Raw genomic sequence first — 24,371 nt, 5'->3', positions numbered from 1 at the left:
TTTCCTGAAAGCTATAGGTTGTTGTTTTGTCTTGTTTACCACGTCCTTTGCCTTACAGAAGTGTGGTGCCTGCACCACCTGGAATGGCAATTGGGTAAGGGCCTGGGGATTAAAAAACACAAAGAGATATGGGTCACTCTTGAATCAAGAATGCCAATTTTATTATGTTCCAAAGCAGTTTATATAGTGCGCTCCTTGACTAGTGGCCACGCCCTAGCTCTCAGGATTTTCTACTGCAAGCCCACCAGAAACTACTTCCTTGTTATCAGGAACTCATGAGGGTTCTGTGCTCAGAGCAGCTGCAAGCATAGAAACAAATTATTTACTCCAGCAGGCAAGAGGTCATAGAAAGTTTGGGGTCTGAGGGTCTACAGCTCCTAACAGCTCCCTTTTTTTCTATATAATTAGACCAGGCCTGTCTTAGGTGCAGAAGCACAAGTTCACATCTTACCTGTTATCAAGATCACTTGCCTCAGCATGCAAGGCCTCTGTCTTAGGTTGATTGTGACAGGTTCCTGTCTTACTTTTCTATGACTCATTGGCCTTCTTGTAACATGCTGACCCATACTGTGCTTGGAGTAAGCCTGCTTACTTAGGCAAGCGTTAGTTACTTAGTAGCGATATTAATGCACTGCTGCTGTTACTGCTGATGCCTGTTAAAAGGCAGAGCACTAAAAACCCTCCAGCTATGAGATTTCCTAGGGCAACAGTCCCAGACCAGCTTTTCAGCAAGCCTCGGCCATAAAGAATGCCCTTAGTTAGAGAATATATGGAAGTGGGAGGAACAAGAGTCTCATTAATCTTAAGAATATCTCTAGCAAGAAACACAGTAAAATTAAGAAATTACATGTTCCATGGTCCCTTAAGAATTCAACTGGCTGACAGTAGCACTAAGGTTCTTGACTGGTCCAGGCATGACACAAATATGATGGAAGGAAGGGGAGCACCTAACCGTATGCAAATCCCATAAGAAGCCTAACTGCTCTTGTAAAAGGACAGTCTGTAGGTTAACTTGCAAAATGCCCTGGCAAATATGCTTATTAAGGGAATTTTGGGTCTCTAAGGAATTGGTAAGCTGTCCGGCTAAGGAATCAACAGTGCTAGCCACAGCAGCAGTCTGGCTGATAGCAATTCTGGCTACCATGGCAGAGGCGGCAGCAGTGACAATAGCAGCCACTACAGCCTCGGTGATCCTGAAGTCTCAGCAGGTAGCCTCAGCACCAGCTGATTCACCAGGATAGGTACCAAGCCTGGAACCTGGACCACAGCAGCTGTCGTCTCGTTCACCCAACAGCTGCTTACATGACATGAAACTTGAGAGCAGTTAAGGGCAGAATCATTCAAGGTTATGGTTAGTTAAAAGAAAGAAAAAATAGCCCTGACATACAGACAGCTGCATGGGAAGTCTTATTTTGGCTCTGATTTAACTGCAAGGTCTCTTCAACGATATTTGTGGCGTTCCATTTTGCTGTGTCATTAAGCAAGGTAGAGTCCTGCACAGTCAAGGGTCCAAAATTTAGACAGGCTCAAGTTTCATTCTGTGAAGGTAGGCACTATACCAAGGCAGCAGTAAAGGGAGCATGTGGTCCATAAGCGGTTATGGCCTCTTTAAACTTTCTTACATCCTTAAACTGAAACTGCTGGTGTAGCCTCTGCCTGTCTCCCTGAGGATCCACAGTTTCGATAACAGGGAATGCCTGGATATTTCTGGACTTAAGTTCTACTAATTGTCTCCGCAACTCTTCTACTTCCTTCTCACTAGCTAAAGGGGCAGTTGCTTTGTAAAAGGGGTTCTTTCTCCTGGGGCAAGGTAAGAGAATAGACCTACTTCCTAGAGATGACTCAGAATTGCTACTATCCTGAGCCTCCTCAGCTCCTGTCCTTTTGGGTCTCCTTTGTATGAGGCCAGAGAATTTTTATCCTGGACAACCTCCAATGTCTGCAGCCTCCTGGAGTTGTTCTTTGACCTTACAATTTTCAGTAAGCATCGAATCTTTTACCAGTCTCCGTAGAGAGAATGTGGAGATTTGAAAGGACTCAGGTCCTTCCTTTGTCCCCAAATTCCTTTTGTAAATCTGCCTTAACATGTTTCTAGTTAGGGATGTTCAAGATGCCTGCCTGTAGAAACCATGGACTAACCCCACCTAGGGTTTCCATCAATTCTTCAACTGTTTATATTTTAATCCAGGTACTCTGTTTTTTTCAGTAGTACCCGAAATTCCTTTACGAGAGCAGACTTGGAAGACTCTGCCCCCATCCTTACAATTTACCCTCTCACCTTCTCTTTGTTATTTACCTGCTGGTCGGCCTTCCGGAGGGTGTCCCTCAGAAGTGTCCCTAGTTCCCCATCCCAGCGGGGCCTCCACCTTTGGCTCCTGCACCACTTGGAATGGCAGTTGGGCAAGGGCCTGGGGATTAAAGAACACACAGAGACATAATTCATTCTTGAAGCAAAAATACCAATTTTATTATGTTCCAAGGCAGCTTATATAGTGCTCTCCTTGACTAGTGGCCACGCCCTAGATCTCGGGATTTTCTACTGTAAGCCCATCAGAAACCACTTCGTTGTTATCAGGAACTCATGAGGGTTTCATGCTCAGAGCATCTTCGAGCATAGAAAAAAAATTGTTTACTTCAGCAGGCAAGAAGTCATAGAAAGTTTAGAGTCTGAGGGTCAGCTCCCAACACAGAAGCATCTCAGTTTCTGGAGGTCCCATTTATTGATTGTTGCTCTTAGTGTCAGTGTCTGTGCTACTGGCATTCTATAGAGCTACAGTAATAAAAACAGCTTGGTACTGACACAAAAACAGACATGCGGATCAATGGAATCAAACTGAAGACCCTGATATTAGTCCATTCACATATGAACACCTGATTTTTGAGAAAGAAGCCAAAAAGGTACAATGGAAAAAGGAAAACATTTTTAACAAATGGTGCTGGCATAAATGGATACCAACATGTAGAATATTGCAAATAGATCCACATCTATCACCTTGTACAAAGCTCAAGTCCAAGTGGATCAAGGGCCTTAACATAAAGTCAGTTACATTGAACCTGATAGAAGAGAATGTGGGAAGTAGCCTTGAATGCATTGTCACAGGGGATCAATGACTCGTTTTTAAAAAGCTTAATTTGGCCAGAACAATTTTGGGTTTGTAGCATTTATATGTTCCTAGAAATACTAATTGATCATAGACTTTATTATAGAGTTCTTGTTGTTTAAAAAGTATTGCAACTTTGGAAGCTCAAACATACTGACTGTGGCTTATATTGCAAAACTAGATGAAATAACAAATTAAACTGTATGACTTCTTAATATTTTGCAGGTCTTTGATACTCGCAAAGGCATGTGTTAAGAAATTCTGAAATCTCCAACATACAATTACTGCCTTAGGGGCTGGAGAGATGGCTCAGAGGTTAAGAGCATTGCCTGCTCTTCCAAAGGTCCTGAGTTTAATTCCCAGCAACCACATGGTGGCTCACAACCATCTGTAATGGGGTCTGGTGCCCTCTTCTGGTCTGCAGGCATACACACAGACAGAATATTGTATACATAATAAATAAATATTTAAAAAACAACAATTACTGTTTAGAATAAAATTGTTTTGTGGTAAAAATGGCCACATTATCCCATTTTACAAATTATTAAATAAAAAAATCAAATGTCGAAAACAGTGTCATCGAGTTACACTGTGATTAGTTGGCTAGACCTATTAATTTAGTAACTCAATTACAAGTACTGACTTCATAATCATATAAAATTCATATTTGAGCATTGCCAAAATTATGTATTATCATTTTATGATTACCTTCAGGGTCATTCACAAATAGATTACCCAAAGAATTAAATCTATAATCTGGCTATCTAGAAACAGCATTAAAATTTTTACAAGTTTTTGAGTTACTTGTAAATTATATAATTGAAGTTTGAGAGTACATTGGAGGAGTTCCTTTTTCTTGGCCAGTAAGATAACTCATGTGGGTAAAGGCCTGGGGACCTGAGTTCAATCCTGGAACCCACATAAAGGTGAAAGGAGAGAAACAACTCCTTGGAGTTGTCCTCTGGCCTATACATGTGATTTGTCTTTCTCTGATGATATTGAGCACTTTCTCATAATACTTTATAGCTGGCTTTTGTCTTCTTTGTAGAAACACTTATCCAGTTCACTTTCCACTTTAAATTGATTACTCATTTTTATTTTGCTATTGTATTATGAGTTTCTTATCTAATTTGAATATTAGTCCCTTAAAAGATATATAGATTTAAATATTTTCTCCTAATCTGTTGTTTGTTTCTTCATTTTGTTGATTACTTCCTTGGCTGTACAGACCAGGCAGCAATGACACACACCTTTAATCCTAGTAGCCACACTATCTTGCCATAGAAACCAGGTGGTAGTGGTACACACCCTTAATCCCAGAACTAGAGAGGAATATAAGATGGGAGGAGACAGCTTTCATGGAGAATCTCATTCTGAGATTCCTAGAGGCAGAATTGCCATTGTGGACTGAGGTAGAGGTAAGAGTCAGTAGCTGGCTGTTTTGCTTTTCTGACCTTCAGGTTGAACCCCACTATCTGTCTCTGGGTTTTTGTTAATCCTGCTGCAGTCTTCTGTTAATGTGAAATAGTTACTTGTGCTTTCCTTACCTCTCATACACTGCACTTTTGAAGAATTTGTATCAGTAACTTTGTAGAATGTTTCTCAATTTAAGTATGTCTGGCATTTCCTAATGAATAGAACGAAACTATATGATTTTGATAAAATACCATGAAAGTGATGCTGTGTCCACAGTGCATCATACTACAAGCCACATATGTCTGGGTCTAGAAGGCCCAATAAGGATGAGAAAGTCACTACCTTTTAATCATCATAACAATAATAGTTTAGGTAATACTTATGAATAGAGGGCTGGAGAGACAGCTCAGTGGTTGACAGTGCTTGCTGCTCTTGCACAGGAACAGAGTTTGGTAGCCAGTACACACATCAGGTAACTCACAGCTGCCACTGCAACTCTAGCTCCAAGGGGATAAGATGCCTTTTTCTGGACCTTGAGGATTTCTGCACATGATAAAAATTTCAAAAGAATTATGAATAGATACTAAAGTGGTGTGTGTGTGTGAGATTTTATATAAACAGGTTATTTACATGTATAGAAAGAATTTCAGCCCAGATCAGTTATTGTTACAAAGGAGACAATACAGATCTCACCAATACAAATCTCACCTCAGGCCATATAAACTGCAAGATAAATATGTCTGAAATATAGATATACTATAATGACCTTCCCAAACTCTTAATGGTTGCTATCTGAATTCTCATGTCAGCTTCTATGACTGAATTCATGGGTGGTACAGGCAGGTGGTGTAGGGGAGGGTGGAGCGGGAGTGTGGCCTTGGGTATCTGTAAGTTTATCTTACTGAGAAACTTGTAGGTCTGGATCTGGAACCTGAGCCATCTGAAAAATTCTAAGACCTTATTCTCTTTGTTCTTAATTACCATATGCTCTCTGCATCTAGAAGGGAAGTTGGTTCCAAGCAAGGACGATAGATTCAGAGGTGTGTGTGTGTGTGTGTGTGTGTGTGTGTGTGTGGTTTTCACGTCCCCTGAAAGGCTGCATTGCTCAACCTTTGAAGCTGGGTGGGAGGGGTTTGGCTACAAGACACAGAGACTTATTTTTTGTTTGTAGTGGCTCTTCCTGCACAGGAGAGGATATCTCAAAAGGCTGATGAAAACCTAGAGGGAGGAATGGGAAGCCTTCTAAACCAGGCCTGGTTTCCCTGTTATCAGGCATTTCCCTTGCCACTTTGTGGTGTTGAGCTGTCTTCCTCCACATTTGCTTTCATCTTCTCATTCTCCCTCCCATTTTCCTAATCCCCTTTCACATGTCAAGCCAGGAGCTGCAGTCTCTAATTTGCAGAGGCGACAGGTAAGAACATACTGGCTTTGTTTGGGTGCTTCATCCTTCCTGGAAGCCTCTTGGCAGGGCCAGGCCAGAGAAGGTGGGTGGGGCTTCCTCCCTGGAGGTCTCTGAGACCCTTGTAAAGCTTCCGCTGGCCTATGGCAATTGAGACTGTACCCCCAAAGAAGCCTGCTTAAGCATGAAACTACTTTACCTGTTTCATTGGTTGTAGTTACTGGGGAATCACACCAGCAGCCTGGGAAGATGCAGGATCCTACACTGTGATGAGGGAAAAGTAGTAATGTCTGGAGTTTGAGGCCCCCAGTTTGGAATTAAAGAGGAATTAATGTTTGCACTGGGAAATTATTTAAAAGAAAAATTTTGAGGTAGTTGGAGAGGCTTTGGGGACACTTTGAGAAATCATGAGCTTTCCTTCTCCTAAGTCCTGCATCCTGTCATGGTGGTTTGACTCTTTCATCGTGGTGCTCTCATGAACCTAGGCTATAACACCTGCAAAAGTAAAAGTTCCCTTTTTATTCTCTGGACCCAGATTCTCTCTCTGTTTCCAATTTTCTCAGCAGAGTCTATTTTCTTCACCATAGAGAAAGTGGGTGGCAGTATACAAAAGACTGAGGGAGAACACAGTTTATCCACATAAGATATGATGGACAAGGTATCGAATTGATATATTGAAGTGACCATGGGGGACCCGCATTTTCTTCAAAACAGTGACTACTTTAACACTGTGATTTGGCTGCTAGCTGGGTACTGGTCTCTGGAGAGCAAGTAAGAAGCCATATTTATTTTGGCCTTTAGAAACAGAGTCTTCAAAAAGGGAATCGATCCAAAAGTTGTTTGTTGCCTAGCAGACACTAGTTGCATGTGCAGGGGTTTCAGAAGAGGAATGCTACCAAGTGGATCCTTCCACTGGTCACAATTACAGAAGATAAGACTTGGCAGTGCAAGAAGAAAAGAGAGAAGCAGAGCGACACATTATTTAACAGCATTGATTTAGCTCCTAAAAATCTTTGCCACTAAGAAAACTCCCAGCCCAAGGCATCTCTGGTTGAATTCTCACACATATTTGAGGAACAAACAATACCAATCATTTAGAAACTCCAACAGTACAAAAGAGGGGAACTTTCAAATTCACTTTGTTATGTTAGCATAATTTTATTCACAGAAACCAACTAATACAGTTATTTTCTTGACCAATTTCTTCTTGATTCTGAAAATTTTCTTTAAAATATCAACACAGTAAGCACAGAAAGTACTTATTAGTTAGATCCTGCTGCACAGCAAACCACTCCAACATGTAGTAGCTTAAACCAACAAGAAACGTTCCTCATCCCATACAGTTCCTCTGGGTCAGTAATTCAGAGGTGGCTTTGCTGAATCATGCTGTTTCAGACCCTGAGGTTGTAGTCAGGGTGACTGGTAGGGTAGCAGGTGATTAATTATCTAATTAACACCACTCCAGCTTTATCGAACCCATGACTGACAAATAAAATTATCTATGTATTTAGTGTAAACAATGAGATGATTTGATGTGTGTATATGCCATGAAATTAGTACCAAACTTAACTTAGTTAACCATTACCATCCCCCCTTTCTGGTGAGAACATTTAAGATCTGCTCTCAGAAGTTTCTAAGACTATAACCCACAGTCAGTCATGATAATCATCTTGCTGTGCATTGGATATCAAGAACGTATTGATTTTGTAACTAAAATGTAGACCCATTCGTCAGCATTTCCCACTCCTCAGTGTGGCTGGTGGCTCCCGTTCCACCCTATTCTCAGTTTCTGTGAGTTTGAGTTTTCAGATTCTGCATAAACTAAGTGACATGATATGATTTTTGTCTCTGTCTTTGTCTGAATTCTTTTACATAATGTAGTGCCCTCAAGGGTCACAAATGGCAGAACTTTGCTGCTTCTTTACGGCTAAATGACATTTTACCTTAAATGTATGTTTATACCCATGTCACATTTTCTTCATTCATTTTTCTGTCAGTGGATACTTATGAATTTTTTTATTTGCTTATTTAAACAAGGCTTCAATGAATATGAGAGCATAGATAATAGTCACAATTCATTTAGGTTTACCCAGAGGCAGGATTGCAGAGTCAAATGGTAGGTCCCATTAAAAAAAAATACTTCGAGACACTTTTTTACCATGTAACCAAGGCTAGTCTTGAACTAGCACTCATATGAGTGCCAGGATTACAGATTGCCACTGCCATGCGTGGACTTTCTATTTTTCTTTTAATTTTTGGAGGAAGCTCCATTCTGTTTTTCATAGTGCCTGCACAACTGAACATTCTGATTGATGATCCAGAGTTTCTTTTCCTTCACACTCCACCAACATTTGTTATTCATTGTTGGTTCTATAAGAGCCGTCCAAACAGGCCTGATGTGACATCCTATTGGGATTTTTTGCCATGCATTTTTTTTTTGATGATTAGTGAGGATGAGTACCTATTTCTCTACCTCTTGGTTATTTCCATATCCTTGTTTTTTTTTAATATTTATTTAGTTATTATGTATACAATATTCTGTCTGTGTGTATGCCTGCAGGCCAGAAGAGGGCACCAGACCCCATTACAGATGGTTGTGAGCCACCATGTGGTTGCTGGGAATTGAACTCAGGATCTTTGGAAGAGCAGACAATGCTCTTAACCTCTGAGCCATCTCTCCAGCCCCTCCATATCCTTGTTTTAAAAGATGCCTGTTCAAGCTGTCTGCCCGTTGGAAATTTGCTACTGTTACAAACTCTTGATGTAATTTGGATGTTAAACACTTAGCAGATATACAGTTCTTAGATCTCCTCATTATTAAGTTGTTCTTTCATTTTGTTGATTCTTTTTTTTTTTCTGCTTGTGCTTTTGGTGTCTTATCTACTAAAAACCATTGTGGAGACCAATGCCAAGGTGATTCTTCTCAAAGGGTGATACATCATGGTTTCAGATCTTCTACATGTCAGGTCTTTAATACTTTTTAATGAATTCATTCTTTTGTATATGGCTATCCAGTTCTTGCAACACTATTTACTGTTTCCCCAGAGTGAGTTATTGATTTCCTTATAAAAGATTAATTGACTATGTATACGTGAATTAAATTCCCATTGGCCTATTGTCTATGAGACAGGAGCTGATGAAGCTTAGGCTGGCATTGAACTCATTATGTAGTTCAACCTTGAATTTCTGATCCTCCTGAGCTCACTTCCCTAGTGCTGAGCTTGTAGGCTTATTATTTTTTTTATATGTCAGTACCATGCTGTTTTGATTATGTACTTTGGTAAAATAATTTGAAACCAGAAACTGTTATGCCTCCATCTTCTGTATCAAGACCACTATAGATTTTGGGTCTTCCATATGAGTTTTAGGATTGTTTCTTTCTATTTCTGTGAAAGGTGTCATTTGAACTTTAATAGGGGTTGCATTGTCTTTATAGATCATTTTGGATAGTATGGATTCTCTTTTTCTCTCTTTCTCTGTTCCTTTCTACCTCCTTCTTTCCTCTTCCCTCCTTTTCCCTTCCCTCCCCTTTCCTCTCCTCTCTTCTCCTCCCCTCTCCTTTCCTGTTCTGCCCTGTTCTCTTCTCTCTCTTTATCTTTCTCTTCATTCTTGTCTTTATAGATAGCCCAGACTGACTTGGAACTCATAATGTAGTCTAGGCTGGTATTAAGCTCATGTTGATCTTTTGCCTCAGCCTCCTAAATGCTAGGATGACCATGCGTCACTATGTCCAGCTTTAGTATGGACATTTTAGTAATATTAATTCTTACATTTGAGTTGCATTGTTTTCTATTTGTGTTTTCTTTTATTTTTCATAATTGTTTTAGAATTTGCATTGAGTAGATATTTTTCTTATTAACTTTATTTCTAAGTATTATTTTGTTTCTAAAATTTTAATATTTTGCTTTCATGCTATCAAAATAGTGTTCTACTTTTTTTAAATTTCATATACTTTTGTCATTACTCTTTCCCCTCCCCTAACTCCTTTCAAATTCCCCCTTCATAAACATTCAACTTCAAATTCTTTCTCTCCCTTAAGAAAAACTAAACAAAACTTAAGAAAACAAATTGTGTGTGTGTGTGTGTGTGTGTGTGTGTGTGTGTGAATGAATGAGTGCTATATCTCTGTGGGCGGTTGTAAAGGTCGGAAGAGGACATTCCTTGGAACTGAAGACATTCCTCATTGTTGTTGTTTCTAAAAATTCTGATGCTATTGTAAATTGGATTGTGTTATACTTTTGAGATCTTTTAAACTTCCCTGTTATAAAGGTTTGGTCCCCAGGTGTTACTATTGGAAAGTCGTGCAACCCTCTGAGGGGTTGGGCCTTGAGGGAGGTTATTGGGCTCTCAAAGGGAGTCATGGGCCTCCACCCTTTCTTTTTCTTGTTCTTATTCTTTGCTTATAAAATTAGGGGTTTTAATTTGCCATGTGTTCTCACCATAGCCTTGCCGCAGGCCCAAGGTAAAGGGGACCACTCCATCACGGACAGGAACCTCCAAAATCACGAGTCAAAATAAACATTTTCATTTTCTGAGTTAATTGTTTGAGGGATTTCTTTATATGGATCTAAAGCAGACTAATGCTGATGGTGTTATTTCTTTCTCAGATACTTTATTGTTAGTGTATAGAAATGCCACTGATTTTGCATACTGATACATTATCTTGCAATTTTACTGAATTTGCTTGCCATTTTTTTCAGTTTTTGGTAGAATTTTTAAGGTTTCTTAAATATAAGATGTGTCTTAATTAAGGTTTCTATTGTTGTGATAAAATGCCATGACCAAAAGCAAGTTGTGGAAGAAATGGTTAATTTTGGATTACCACTCTCAGATCACACTCCATCATTGGGAGAAGTCAAGGCAGGAACTCCAGGGAGGAGCCTGAAGGCAAGAACTGATGCCGACGCCATGGAGAGGTGCTGCTTTCTGACTTTCTCCCCTTGGCTTGCTCAGGCTGCTTTCTTATATTACCCAGGACCACCAGCCCAGGGATGGCACTACTCACAGTGAGCTGGGTCCCTCCCACATCAATCACTAACCAAAACTGAAACATCCTATAGTCATATAAAATGTTTATTATGGAGGCATTGTCTCAATTAAGGTTCTCTTTCCCCAATATGTCTAGATTTGTGTCAAGTTGTGAAGAAACCAATCAGCACAATTGACCCCTTGTCAACATACAAACACAGCTCTTATTAAACAATAATCTTTCCTTTATTGTTCAGCTCCAAGATCCCATAATAATATTAATATTACAATATGAAAAATAAAAGTCCCATAATTTAAAAAATCCAAAATTTTAGTTTTCTTTTTTAAAAGCCCAATATTTCTCTAAAATACCCAAAGTCTCTTTAAAAGTTCCAAGATTCTCTAAAATAGCCAAGGTCTCATAATTGTCAGTTCCTGTAAAATCAAAATACAAGCTAATACTTTCTTATTCCAGGAGTGAAGAACAACACGAACAAAGAACAACCAAACTCCAGTCCAAACTCAGTGTCCAATGTCTGAGCCTCACAATCTTCTGGGCTCTAAAGGGCTTGAACAGCTTCACACTTCTGGCTCTGCCATCCACAGCACAGTTCATTTAGGTTTGGACTGGCTTCAGTCCATAGATGTTGCTGTACTTATTGGTAATTTTTCCAAAATGCTGGATCTTCACTACAACTGGCCCATAGACTCCGACTCTGCCACACAGTGCCACGTCTCAACTTCTCTCCATTACCCATTCAATCTTGAGGCTTGTCCTGTGACTTCACCTTCACCAATGGTCTCCCCAGATTCTCATACTGCCACGACTCAACTGGTCTCCATGACCCCTTCATGCCTTCGAATCCAGTTCCACATGAGGGACTCTTACATATTACCAAGTTCAGCTGCCAGCAGGAGATACAGCACTGGTTTCCCCTTAACCACAGATTCTATGTACCGAGGAAACATTTTTCAGGAAATTTCACATCAGTGATGCTGGTTGGTCTCAGTCACTGCCAATTTCTCAGCTTCAGCCAATCAGCGTCAATTATTACAGCAAAGCAAAGGTTCTACTTTATTAGTTCTGCTCTCTTCTTACATACAATTGATTCTTCAGTCTCTCAGCTGAACCAGAACCAAAGAATCTTAATGCAAAAATAGTACATGAAATGGCCTGATAAAGTTTCTACTTCCCTTGGAAATTTCATAAACCAGGTCTCCATCATTTGTACTTCTCCCAGCATTATCTTCTTAGTATCCAGAATAGGTTATGAAGCTCTGAACATTCAATGATGTTTCTAGTCCAAAGTTCCAAAACCTTTCACAATCCTTCTCAAATGAACATAGCTAAGCCTGTCACAACAATACCCCATGAACCTGGTACATTTCAAACCTAGTCACAATCTATTGAGGGAAACCAGGGCAGGAACCTTAAAGCAGCAGGAACTGAGGCATAAGACACGAGGGAATGCTGTTTGCTGGCTTACTTCTCTTGATTTTTCAGTTTACTTTCTTACACAACCCTATGGCCATCTAACCAAAAATAGCACTGCCGAAGGTGAATTAGGCCCTTTTGTATCAATCACCAGTCAAGAATCCCATGGGCTTGCCTGTGGGTCAAGCTGAGAGGAGCAATTTCTCAGTTGTGGTTCCTTCTTCTCAGATGACTCTAGCTTGTGTCTAGTTGACAACAAACTAGCCAACAGACCCCTCTCCCATTCATGCTGGAATGCTGACTGGCTGGGTATTGTGTAGGATTTGTGAAGGTAATGATAGCAACTTTCAGTCCATGAGAACAAAGGCCATGTTAAACCCAGAAAACAACATTTCATAGTACTTCTCCACATCCCCCAGTGGCTTACATAGTTCCTTTTGGCACTGTGGAAATTATGTTTTACTAGTATTTACTGAAGGTCATCCCATATAGTTTATCTTAAATAGTAGTATACATTTTTCTTGCTTTGATAACAGGGAAATGCCAACCTTCTAATTGAGTTCGGATGTATGCATATCTCTTCATTTCTTGGACATAATTTGGAGGTGGGTTAAACTTAATTCTTTGACTATTTGGATGAATTTAGGCATGAAACCATCATGTCCTTGGCTTTTATTTGTTGGAATGTTTTAAATTATTGAATTATTGTATTTTGCTATTTGTTCTGTCTTTTTTATTAATAATCTTTCCTTGAGATGTTGTATGTTCCTATTTCTTAAAAGTTACTAAATTTTGTTATGACCCTTTGTGTTTCTGTGATATCAGCTATAATGTAATGTCTCCTGTTTTATTTTGTTTACTTTAGTGGTCTCCCTTTTTTCTAAGTCTAACCAATTTCATTTATATTTTCAAAATATTAACTTAATTTAAAAATCTTTCTTATTCTTTTTCTAATCTTCATTTCATTTATTTTATCTGATCTTTATTATTTCTTCCTTCTAATCTTCCTTTTGCTATGTACATATTTTATTTATTTGTTCATTAATTTTTGAGACTTGTTCTTAAAACACATAATTTGTACCGACTTACAATTTGTGCATAATACAAATTGGTTTTAAACTCACACTGAAGCCCAGGTTAGCTCAAAAGATCCTCTTGCCTTAGCCTCCCTTGATCTAAGATTACAAATACGCCTTATGATACCCAGTTTTTTTTATTAGTTTTTTTATTAGTTGTTTGATAGTCTTTGAAGTATAAATTTAGGTTGTTTTATTTGAAACCTAATTTTTTCTTTCTTTCTTCTTCTTTTCTTTTCTTTTTTTTTCAAGACAGGGTTTCTCTGTGTAGCCCTGGTTGTCCTGATACGTGCTCTGAAGACAGGGCTGGCCTAGAACTCACAGAGACCCATCTGTGTCTGCCTTCCAAGTGCTGGGATAAAGGCATATGCCACCACTGCTTGGCCTATTTATTTATTAATACATAATCATCACTATAAATTTCCCTCTCAAAACTTATTTTCACATGTGTCTGTGTTTGTGTGTGTACATGCCACAGGACGTCTATGGAGGTCAGCAAACAGCCCGCAGGAGTCAGTTCTCTCCTTACACTATGTGGATCCTGGGGGTCAAATTTAGGCCATCAGGCTTGGTGACAGGTACCTTTACCCACCTGGCCATCTTCATGTCCCCTCTGTTTTAATTCATATCAAGACGAAAATATTTACCTTTGACTCACTGATTGTTCAAGATTATAGTGTTTGCTTCTATGAATTTGCAAGATTTCCAGTTTCCTTCCTGTTACTGATGTATTTCAGATCATTGTAATAAAAAAAGGTACTTGATCTTCCATTTTTCTTGAAGTTGGTAAGATATGTATTGTGACCTAATATATCGTCTTTCCTGGTGAACGTTTTGTGTATCCTTGATGAGAACATATTTTCTGCTGCTTGCTGCTGAATGGAATGTTATTTTTAATTATTTTAAGACTAAGTGTATGGGTGTGTATATAGGGTATATGCTTTTGACAGCAGGTGCTCATGGAGGCAAGAAACATTGGAATCCCTCAGAGTTGGAGTTACAGGCAGTTGTAAGCCACTTGATGTGGGCGCTAGTACTCAAATTTGGATTTGCTGCAAGGGTTGTGTGTGCTGTTAATCACTGAGCCATCTCTATAGCTCCTTTAATGTTCTTTGTCTGACTATTTGGTCCCTTCTATCTACAGTGTTGTTAGAGTTACTTTCCTTATTGATTTTCAATCTGGGTGATCTATCTGTTCACTTTTGAAAGTAGGATGCTAAAGTCTCTTACAACGAATGCATTGTCATTTATTTTTCCTTTTAATTCTGCTAATTTTAAGATTCATTTTATTATTTAATTTTTAGTTGCCAACTGGGGATTTATTTTTTTAATTATATGTATATGTGTGTTGCTGTGTGTGTAGTGTATGCATGTGAATGCAGGTGCCTGTGGAGGCCAGAAGAGGGCATAGGAACTCCTGGAACTGGAGTTACTGACATGCCTCCCCACCCAGGGAAGCACATTAGAAATCTTAGTGGTAACCCTAGTCAACATCACTCATTTTATTATAGAAATGTGAATGTAAATAAAGTAAGAGTTTAACAGATATTTTGAAAGAAAAATGATTCAGGGATTTATTATCTCACCTGAAACGTGTAAAATTCTATATTCAGCCAAAGTCACTTTCAGTGAAAGACTAGAAGTGAAGATGTCCTTAAATGAACATTTCCCGTTTTTGTTTTCCTTTATGGTCCCTGGAGATGGAACCTAGGGTCTTTTGCACTATAGGCAAGCATTATACTTCTTTTAAAATGTCATCTCCTTTCTGGTTAGAGAAATTTCTGAGTTCTTTTGGTTTAGGTTTCTCCATGCTAATTGGTTGCTCTCTTCATTTGGGCATTCTTCTTTCAAAATACCTGTTAGGCTCTTACTTTATTTACATTCACATTTCTATAATAAGATGAGTGATGTTGACTAGGGTTACCACTAAGACTTCTGATGTGCTTCGCTGCAGATGGAATAAATTATAATATTCTGGGTGGGGCACCATATCAGTATTTTTTAATGCTTCTTCAAGAGATTTCAGCCTATAACTAAGACTCAAATGGTTTCCCATTTACAGCTGGACACTTAGTGCCGGGTTTGGCACTTTGTGTGTAGTTTGTTTTAGGTTAATGTTTGTTTGAAGAAACTAATTTAAGTATAATTGGCATTATAAGATAAGTTTTTAATGACTTGATAGCACTTAAATATTGCCCTAACTTATGGAAGATACTTAATTCCAGAGTCTAATTCTATAAACTCCTATTGAGACCTATTATACAAGGGCATTGAACTTATTTAATTCAATAAGACATAATGTCTGTTATTGAGTATCCCATAATTTACTGAAGAAGACAGGTCTGTGATGAGATTTTTAAATTTTAGTGTGGTTGGCAGAAGCCACAGAATTTTGTGTGAGATATTCAGAGGAGGTGATTATTTTTGTCTGGGTAGCAGAACAAAGGAGATGTTAATATAGTCTCTTGGGACATTTTTTTTTTTGGTAATAAGTCAGAGAGTTTCAGATATGAGGAGACTATTGGTCTTTCCTAAATAGGAGAGATTGTCCCTGATCACCTTTGAGGAGTGGCATAACACTGTTGACAGAGACCAAGTACTTGAAACTTGCTTGATTCACCTAGATCATTTTCCTGTTGTTGTGCTCCTGAAAAATAGTCCATGATGTCATTGGGTGTGGATTATTGTCATTTAACACAGGAAGAATGCTAGGCTCTGAGACGTTAAGTGATTTTCTTTTCACTGTTACATAGCCAGTAGACAGGAATGTGGGGACTAATTTCCTACATTTGCTACACTGTGGGGGCATGAAAAGCAAGTTTGGGCCAGCTTACAAAGGGCCTTCCATTCAAAGCAGAGGAGTTTAGACATTCTTGACAGGCTATGGGAAGCCATGGAAAGATTTTGAACGGTGGGAGTGACGGTGCCTGTTGACTGGTCTTTGCCACTTGAGCACTCACTGTTTGGCACTTAAAAAGCAAGCTGACAAGTTAGTTTTACACCCCTATCAGCAAGTCAGAACCTGGTAGTTTGTGGTTGAACTGTTTATGTACTTTCTTTTAACAGTTTTTCTCTTAGCTGCTTTCTGCTTTATTTAACGGCATTCCAGTCATTTCCATCTGTCCTCTATTAGTGGCCAACCTTAAAGGAGCCCTGGCGTGTCCCTCCATCGTATCCTGCCTTAATGAGAAAACTGGGTTCTCTAATTCTGAAATCAGACCCAGCCAAACAAGCATAGACACAATCGCTTTGGACATGGAACACTGAAATGGTGATTAATCTTCTTCCTGAACATTCTTGTCAAACGCTTACTTCACCTCACACTTTCTTCATTTCTCAAAAAACATCTGGCATGCAGTTTCCCCCTTCTCCTTTCGACATGTTGCCTAATTTCTTCCCTTCTCGTTTCTTGTCTTCTAATTTTGCTACTTGGGGAGGAAAATTCTAAAAGCAAGATGGGGCTGTCATGGAGCCAGATGCTTGGTGTCGTCTCCCAGATCCCTAGTCCAGCAGTGTGAGGGAGGACAGGATAGAGATAATTCCCATTTTACAACAAGACAGGGAGTATATATCACAAAATAACTGAAAGTTTATGAAAGGACAAAATGGGACATGGATCTGGGGCTCCCAGTGCCTGAGCAGCACTCTGCTTTGTGTGCTATAATTCTTAATGATGAAGACACTAAGGCTCAGGGAGTTGGTGAAGGTTGTGTATCTAGTAAATGGCAAAGCCAGAGACGGTCTTGGTTCCTTTTGGTATGGAAAGAATCACGACACGGATGGTTGTACACTGTGAGACTTCTTAGAATACCACTTTCTTTTATTTTGTTTATTTTGGTCTTGGTTTTCGTCTTTTCATTTTAAAATAATTTTAGACTCATAAGAAGCTGAAAAATTGGACAGAGAGTTTTCATGTATCCATTACCTAACCTCTCTCAATGATAACATTTTACATAACCATGCTAAAATTTCAACACCAAGAACTCACGTTAGTACGAAACAATGAACTAGTGATGTACTTTCATTATGCTCTGAGCATCTCTAACAGATTTTATGTTGTGGGAGACAAGACCTTTAGGGGAGTAATTAAGGTTAAATAAAGTCATAATTGGGACATTCTAATCCTATGAACTGGTGTTGTGGTAAGGAGAGGAGGAGAGGGGCTGGAGAGATGGCTCAGTAGTTAAGAGCACTTCCAGAGGACCTGGGTTTGATTCCCAGCATCCACATGGCAGCTCACAGGTGTGTCTCTCTCTATTATCAGGGGGTCTGCTGCCCTCTTCTGACCTCCGAGGCCACTCCATACACAGGGTATAGAGGCACATGTATGGGCAAAGCACCCGTACACATGAAATAAAATTACAAAAAGGTGGGAAAGTCAGGGAAGTCCACTCCCAAGTGCAAAAGCAAGGTCATGTGAAGACATGGAGGAAAGGCAGCCTTCTACAAGCCAGAGAGGGAAGCCTAATCCAAAAACAACTATGATATGTTGATAATAGACTTATTGCTTGCAGAACTAGGAGGAAAGAAGTGTTTTTCAAACCACTTGATCTATGGTACCTTGCTATGTCAGCCCAAGCAGACAAATGCAATCATATTCCATTTTACCAGCTTTTATATTCAGGGAGTTCTTTCCTTGAAATGTATTGCTATCTTAGTTTTTTGAGGCTGTCATAAGTACCACAGTTTTGGTGACTTTAAGAACAGAAATGTATTTTTCACAGTTCTGGAAGTTAGAATTCCAAGTCAAGGTGCCAACAGAATTAATTTCAATGAGGTCTCCTTCTTTGACTTGTTTATGTCTGACCGCACATGTCAGGTCTTTACAAGGTCATTACTTTGTGCGTGCATGCATGCATCTGGTAGCTTTCAGTCTCCAAGTCTCTCTCTCTCTCTCTCTCTCTCTCTCTCTCTCTCTCTCTTTCTCCCTCCCTCTCTCTCTCTCCTCTCTCTCTCTCAAAATTATTCTTACTTATTTATTAAAAAACCCCTTTGCTGGACATAGTGGTGTACAACTTTAATCCCAGAACTCAGGAGGCAGAGGCAGGCAGATCTCTGAGTTCGAGGCCAACCTGATCTACAGAGTGAGTTCCAGGACAGCCAAGGCTAAACAGGGATGATATGGGAGTGACTTCTTTCTAATCTGTTGCTTTCATTGGTTAATTAATAAAGAAACTGCTTAGCCTTTGATAGGACAGAAAATTAGGTAGGTGGAGTAAACAGAACAGAATGCTGGGAGGAAGAAGGCAGTGAGACAGACACCATGCCTCTCCTCTCTGAGACGGAAGCAGGTTAAGAATCTCCCTGGTAAGCCACCAGCTCGTGGTGCTACACAAATTATTAGAAATGGGTTAATCAAGATGTGAGAATTAGCCAATAAGAGGCTAGAACTAATGGGCCAAGCAGTGTTTAAAAGAATACAGTTTCCATGTAATTATTTCGGGTAAAGCTAGCCGGGTGGCAGGACGCAGCCCCGCCGCTGCTCACTACACAGGGAAACTTTATCTCAAAAACCAAAGTCTCTTTTTTATAATGATACCCAGTCAGATTGTAGTAAGGCCCGTCCTACTGGCCTCATTTCAACCTTTCACCTCTTCAAAGGCCCTGTCTCTACAAACAGCCATATTTGGGGGTTCCTGAGGCTACAACATAAATTTTAGTGTTCAGAATCCAATTTGTAACAAATGTCATGGTGTTTTACTGTATGGAGAGTTGTTAACCACAACTCCAATTAGAGGAACTGCTCAATGAACACAAATTATCTGTGCTTCTACTTTGTGCTTAAATATTTCTTTAACCATTATCCCTGGCACTACCTATTTATTTTCCCAACACTAAAATTTCTTTTTGTGTGTTTCAATAGAAGTTTACTTACCCCCAGGTTTGTCTGAGAGCTGTGTCTTCATAATTTGTGGGTGAGTCTGGCCCAGGTCTTTCTCCTTACATTGAGGCCTAGCTGGAAGTTACATCAATGTGCTGTCTCAGTGAGTCTGCCTAGCTCCTTGTACTATACAACCTTTCTGTGCCCAGAACTAATTGATAGCCATACAAGAGGATTTGCTTGACCATTACCTAAGCATTTACACAACCCTTGAAGATCACCATGACATACTGGTTACCACTGGCCTGTCATCACTCAGTCTCTCCAATCACTAACCAACACTGAGTGTTTGAAATTCTGACCTTCTTAATCTTCCTACATGAACTGAAATTCATCCAAGTTAGGGTAACAGCAAAAATGGAACCAAGCTTCCATTCAATACAGACCACCTAGAATGTTATATCAGATACACAACCAACAGAATAAATCTACTGCTCATGTCACATCACAAAAACATAAACAACACATGAGACTAAAAATATGCCCCACCCCCTCAAGACCACTGGTTCTATAGAAATGCTCTCTAATGGATTAATTAGATTAACCCCAGGATACAGAATTTTAAAGAACAATTGTAAACATGATTGTGTTAGTAAGTATTTTTGTTAACTTGACAAAAGTTAGAGTTACATAGACAGAGGGAAATCAGTTGAGTTCAATTAGATTGGCCTAATCAATTAGACTGGCATGCAGGCAAGCCTGTATGGGCATTTTGTATATTAATGATTGACATAGGAGGGTCCAGTTCACTGTGGGTAGTGCCATCTTTAGGCAAATGGTCCTGGGTGCTATAAGAAAGCAGATTGAGCAAGCCATGAGTAACACAATTGCAAGTGGCATTCCTTCATGGCTTTTGTTTCAATTCCTGCCTCTAGGATTGTGCCTTGTGTGATGGACTGTAACCTGTTAGACAAAATAAATCCTTTCTACCCCAAGTTGCTTTTGACCATGGTGTTCATCACAGTAACAAGAAACTAGAACAGAAATTGGTAGTGGGGAACGTGCTATTGCTGTGACAGACCTGGCCATATTGTCTTTGGGGGGACAGTGGAAGGGTTTTCTAAAACCCCTGGGCTAGAAATGCCACTGAGTAGCTGGAGTTTAGTAGGCTATTCTGATGTAGGAGGGTCTTCTGTTTTGTGTTTATTTCATTGGTTAAATAAAGAAACTGCCTTGGCCTTTTGATAGGACAGAAAATTAAGTGGGTGGAGTAGACAGAACAGGATGCTGGGTAGAAGCAGAGTCAGGCAGACGCCGTGGCTCTCCTACCCAAGATGGACGTAGGTTAGAATCTTCCCAGTAAGCCACGACATCGTGGTGAACACAGATTAATAGAAATGGGTTAATCAAGATGTGAGAGTTAACCAGTAAGAGGCTAGAACTAATGGGCCAGGCAGTGTTTAAATGAATACAGTTTCTGTGTTATTATTTCCGGGGCTAATCTAGCCGTGCGGGAGCTGGGTGGGACAAAAAGCAGGCCTGCTCACCTCATCACTACAATTCACTACACTATTCCCTGGGAGACCAGAACATAGAAGGTATGGATGATTGAGGCCTGGCTTGTGACGTTTCAGAGGGAAGCAAAGACTCTATCAGGGTCATTAGTGTGATGTTTTGAATTAAGAATATGTGGTTTCTGGTTATCTGGAGGTGAGAATTGGCTGTGATTAAGATGAGATGAGTGTCTTTTCCCCTTTGTTATGACACCAAAAATTCCATTGCCATCATCGACCACCCTCAGTATCCAGTGAAATGGATATTCTAAGAACAAGTCACAATCAAAGTCTTGCTTCTGCTGAGGTGAGCCCTGATGCTAAGATCCAAATTTTTAACTTGGGATGGAGGAAGGCAAATGTTGATGGATTCCCACTTTGCAGCCACATGGTGTCTGATAAATATGATTAATTCTCCTTCAAAGACCAGGAAGGCCACCTGTACTTGTGCCAGCAAATACGTGGAAAAGAGTTGTGGCAAGGATGGCTTTCATATCTAAGTGAGGCTCCACCCTTTTCATGTCATTTCCACCAGCAAGATGTCCTGTGCTGGGGCTGACAGGCTCCAGACAGGTATTTGTGGTGCCTCTGGAAAGCCCCAGGGCACAGTGATCAGGTCATCATTGTTAAGTCTCAAACCCTGTGACAAATGACTGAGGTGCCTATTTAATGTATTAAAGTGGACCTGGCCACCAGGTTCTCTCAGCATCCCTTAGTCCCTACTTGTTACAGGGTATGGCTGGCATACCCCATCCTCTACCCAGAACTCTCTAGCCCAGGGGTTGGGCTGTGCTTCCCCCAGAGGCTCTGCCTTATATAATATACACATTTTGGTTACCCATCTTTTTAATCCTTTGCCCTCTTGGCCAGTCTCTTGGCCCAGACCACCCCTCTTGGTTGGCAGCGCATCTCTTGCTCTTCCCACCTCTTCACATGGTCCAGCTCAGTCTGGCCATGTTCACTCTGGGCTCCCAGACATCTCTGCTTCTGGCTATGTCTCTCCTTTTTGTCTACAATAAACTTTCCCTTCCACGATTCCTAGGAGCAGTCCTTTTTATTTCTTTGTTTCTTTCCATTCATCTGGGGCTGAAACTCAGAAGCAGCATGAGTTCCTGCAAGGGAACTCAGGCTCTCTGAGCCAAGTTGCTGATCCTATGGCATGTATGGATCATTTGTTTCTGCGGCTTTTGCCAGCCACCCAATTTGATTCTAGAGTCCACCTCTTTAGTCACTTCTTCCCTTCAGCTTATCTAACCATTCATCTCTCCTAACCTACTCAGTAAGTATCCTCTCTCTGGAACCTGGAGCCTGATATCCACTTTGGAACACCCATCATGTGGGCATCTGTGTGTTACATCTTTCAGGGCCACACCATGTGGGTAATTCTGCTTACTAAGACACTTGCTCCTCTCCCTATCTGGAACCCTCCCTTTTCTCAGAGCCTCTCCCAGGGCACTTTTTCAACTGTGTGCTCCTCTATCTGTTCTAACCACTGGTCTTGCCCCTTCTGCTGGATAAGTGCTACTACAGGGCTCCCTGTTTTGTCTACTTTTACTACAAAAGCCACACTTGTGTGGCAAGAAGCTTCCTCTTCTGGGCCACTATCACATGGAAAGGGCCACCTCTCCTCTGTAATTTGGGACATATCTCTCTGACAAGTCTCTCAGTCCACTTGGGGATGACCCAGATTAAAATTCTTGTTACCACAACACTTACCCCTCTGCTCCCTCATGGCTCTTCAGCTCTTTCCTCTAGCTTCCTTGCCTTCATATAGGAGCTGGCTACTAAGTTACATAACGTCTCTACATACTTCTGTGTTTGTGACCCTTTTCTTTCCACCTTCTCCTTGGAGCTACCTGCTGTGCCCTCCTGGGCCTGTACATCTCTAGTTTCCTTATTTTCCTCTAGGAGTTGCCTGCTAAGTCCTATAGCTTCCTTAAGTTCTTCTGGGCCTCTGCAACCTTGATCTTCCTGTCTCTCAGCTCCATCCTGGAAGTCCTGAAACTTCTTTATGCCCTTGTGGCTTCTCTAATATTGGAACTCTCCCTTGGATGGAGTTCCTGCTTGTTCTTCTTGTCCCTTATGGCTACACTGTTTTCTTTCTCTTAGCTGCCTCTTTGCACTTATTGGAACCCTCCCTATGGCAGAATTAATTTCTTGACCCTTTCTCCTTGAACTAAATTCATTTCTCAGACTCAGAGATTTTCTTAAAGCATTGCTGTCTTACTGACATTTGGCTTTAGTATAGGTCCATGGCCCAAAATGGCACACCTGAGTTCCAAATTCTCACAGATTATAATAACTTCTGCCACTGCACAAGCAAATGATCCCAAAGTCTCTTAAACTTTCTCCTCTTTTTGTTTCTTGTTTTTGTTTGAGGAAGAGTTTCTCTGTGTAACAGTTCCGGCTGTCCTGGAACTCGCTCTGTAGACCAGGCTGGTCTCAAACTCACAGAGATACACCTGCCTCTGCCTCCCAAGTGCTGGGATTAAAGGTGTGCACCACGACCTGGCCCTTTTAATTTTTTTCCTCATTCAATCATGTACATCCACACTAAACTGCAGAATAAGGAGCATGTGATTGAGGATCTGTGTAGCTCTAAGTTCAGGTTCCTTGTCCCCCAGAGGCTCCACATCTCAAAGAAGTGGGACTTCACCAAGGTTAATGCAAGTGGATTTGAAGACATGGTTGCTGAGAAGTAACTCTTTCATCATGGTTGTGGGGTCAAATATATCCCTAATCATGGAACCCTGGACAAGTGGTGAGACCTGCCTTCCTGAGAACTTCTGCAGAGCTCTCCTATACACGATATTTTGGGATCTCCAAACCAACTGAAGTTGTACATTTATCACTAGCCTCTTCCAGCTTCTCTTCTGGGACTTCAACTCTGCCACATGGTGCCAAGCCTCTGCCTCCATCCACAACCCCTTCATTCCTGGGGCTTCTACTACAGCTGAGGCTGCACCTCCACCAGTGGTCTGTTTTGACCTCTCACAACGCCAAACATCAGTTTCTTTCCATGACCCTGTCAGTCTTGCAGCTTTTATGCTACCAATACTGGTGCCACCTGGGAGACTCTTACACATCACTAAAGTTGGGCTTCCGACATCTTGAAGAGTTAAAAGAGGACATGAACAAACGCCCAAATAAACTTTAAAAGGAGAGAAACAAATTCCTGATGGAAGTTGGAAAACACCAAAGCACACAGCTGAATGAAATTAGGAAGACAATACAGTGTTTGAAAACTGAATTCAATAAAGAGACAGAAATACCAATGATAACTCAAGCTGAAATAAAGGTAGAATTTAAAAAAGTAAATAACTCAATGAGAAAACTCAAGTAAGCCTTACCGGTAAAATGGATCAAACAGAATGCAGAATATCCAGACTTGAAAATAAAATAGAAATTATACTGCTCAGTGAAAGAAAATGATGAATTAAAAAAAACCCATCATAGGAATATACATGAGCTTTGACACAGCACGAGAAAAACAAATCTTTGGATCATAGGCATAGAAGAAGCATCAATGGCATGGACAATATCTTCAACAGGATAATGAAAGGAAACTTCTCCAAACCAAGAAAAGAGACACTTGAAAGATA

General features: G+C 40.3%; 1 pseudogene; it reads left to right on the top strand.

Annotated features, from left to right (window-relative positions):
* The first annotated feature begins 1,142 nt into the window (after positions 1-1,142).
* On the top strand, positions 1,143-23,534 carry LOC130868485 (60S ribosomal protein L10-like; annotated as a pseudogene).
* Positions 23,535-24,371: the final 837 nt, after the last annotated feature.

This window comes from Chionomys nivalis, chromosome X, assembly GCF_950005125.1.
Source record: "Chionomys nivalis chromosome X, mChiNiv1.1, whole genome shotgun sequence".
Classification (NCBI taxonomy): Eukaryota; Metazoa; Chordata; class Mammalia; order Rodentia; family Cricetidae; genus Chionomys; species Chionomys nivalis.
The sequence above is the reverse complement of the archived record's forward strand: the minus strand, read 5'-3'. Positions and strand labels throughout refer to the sequence as shown.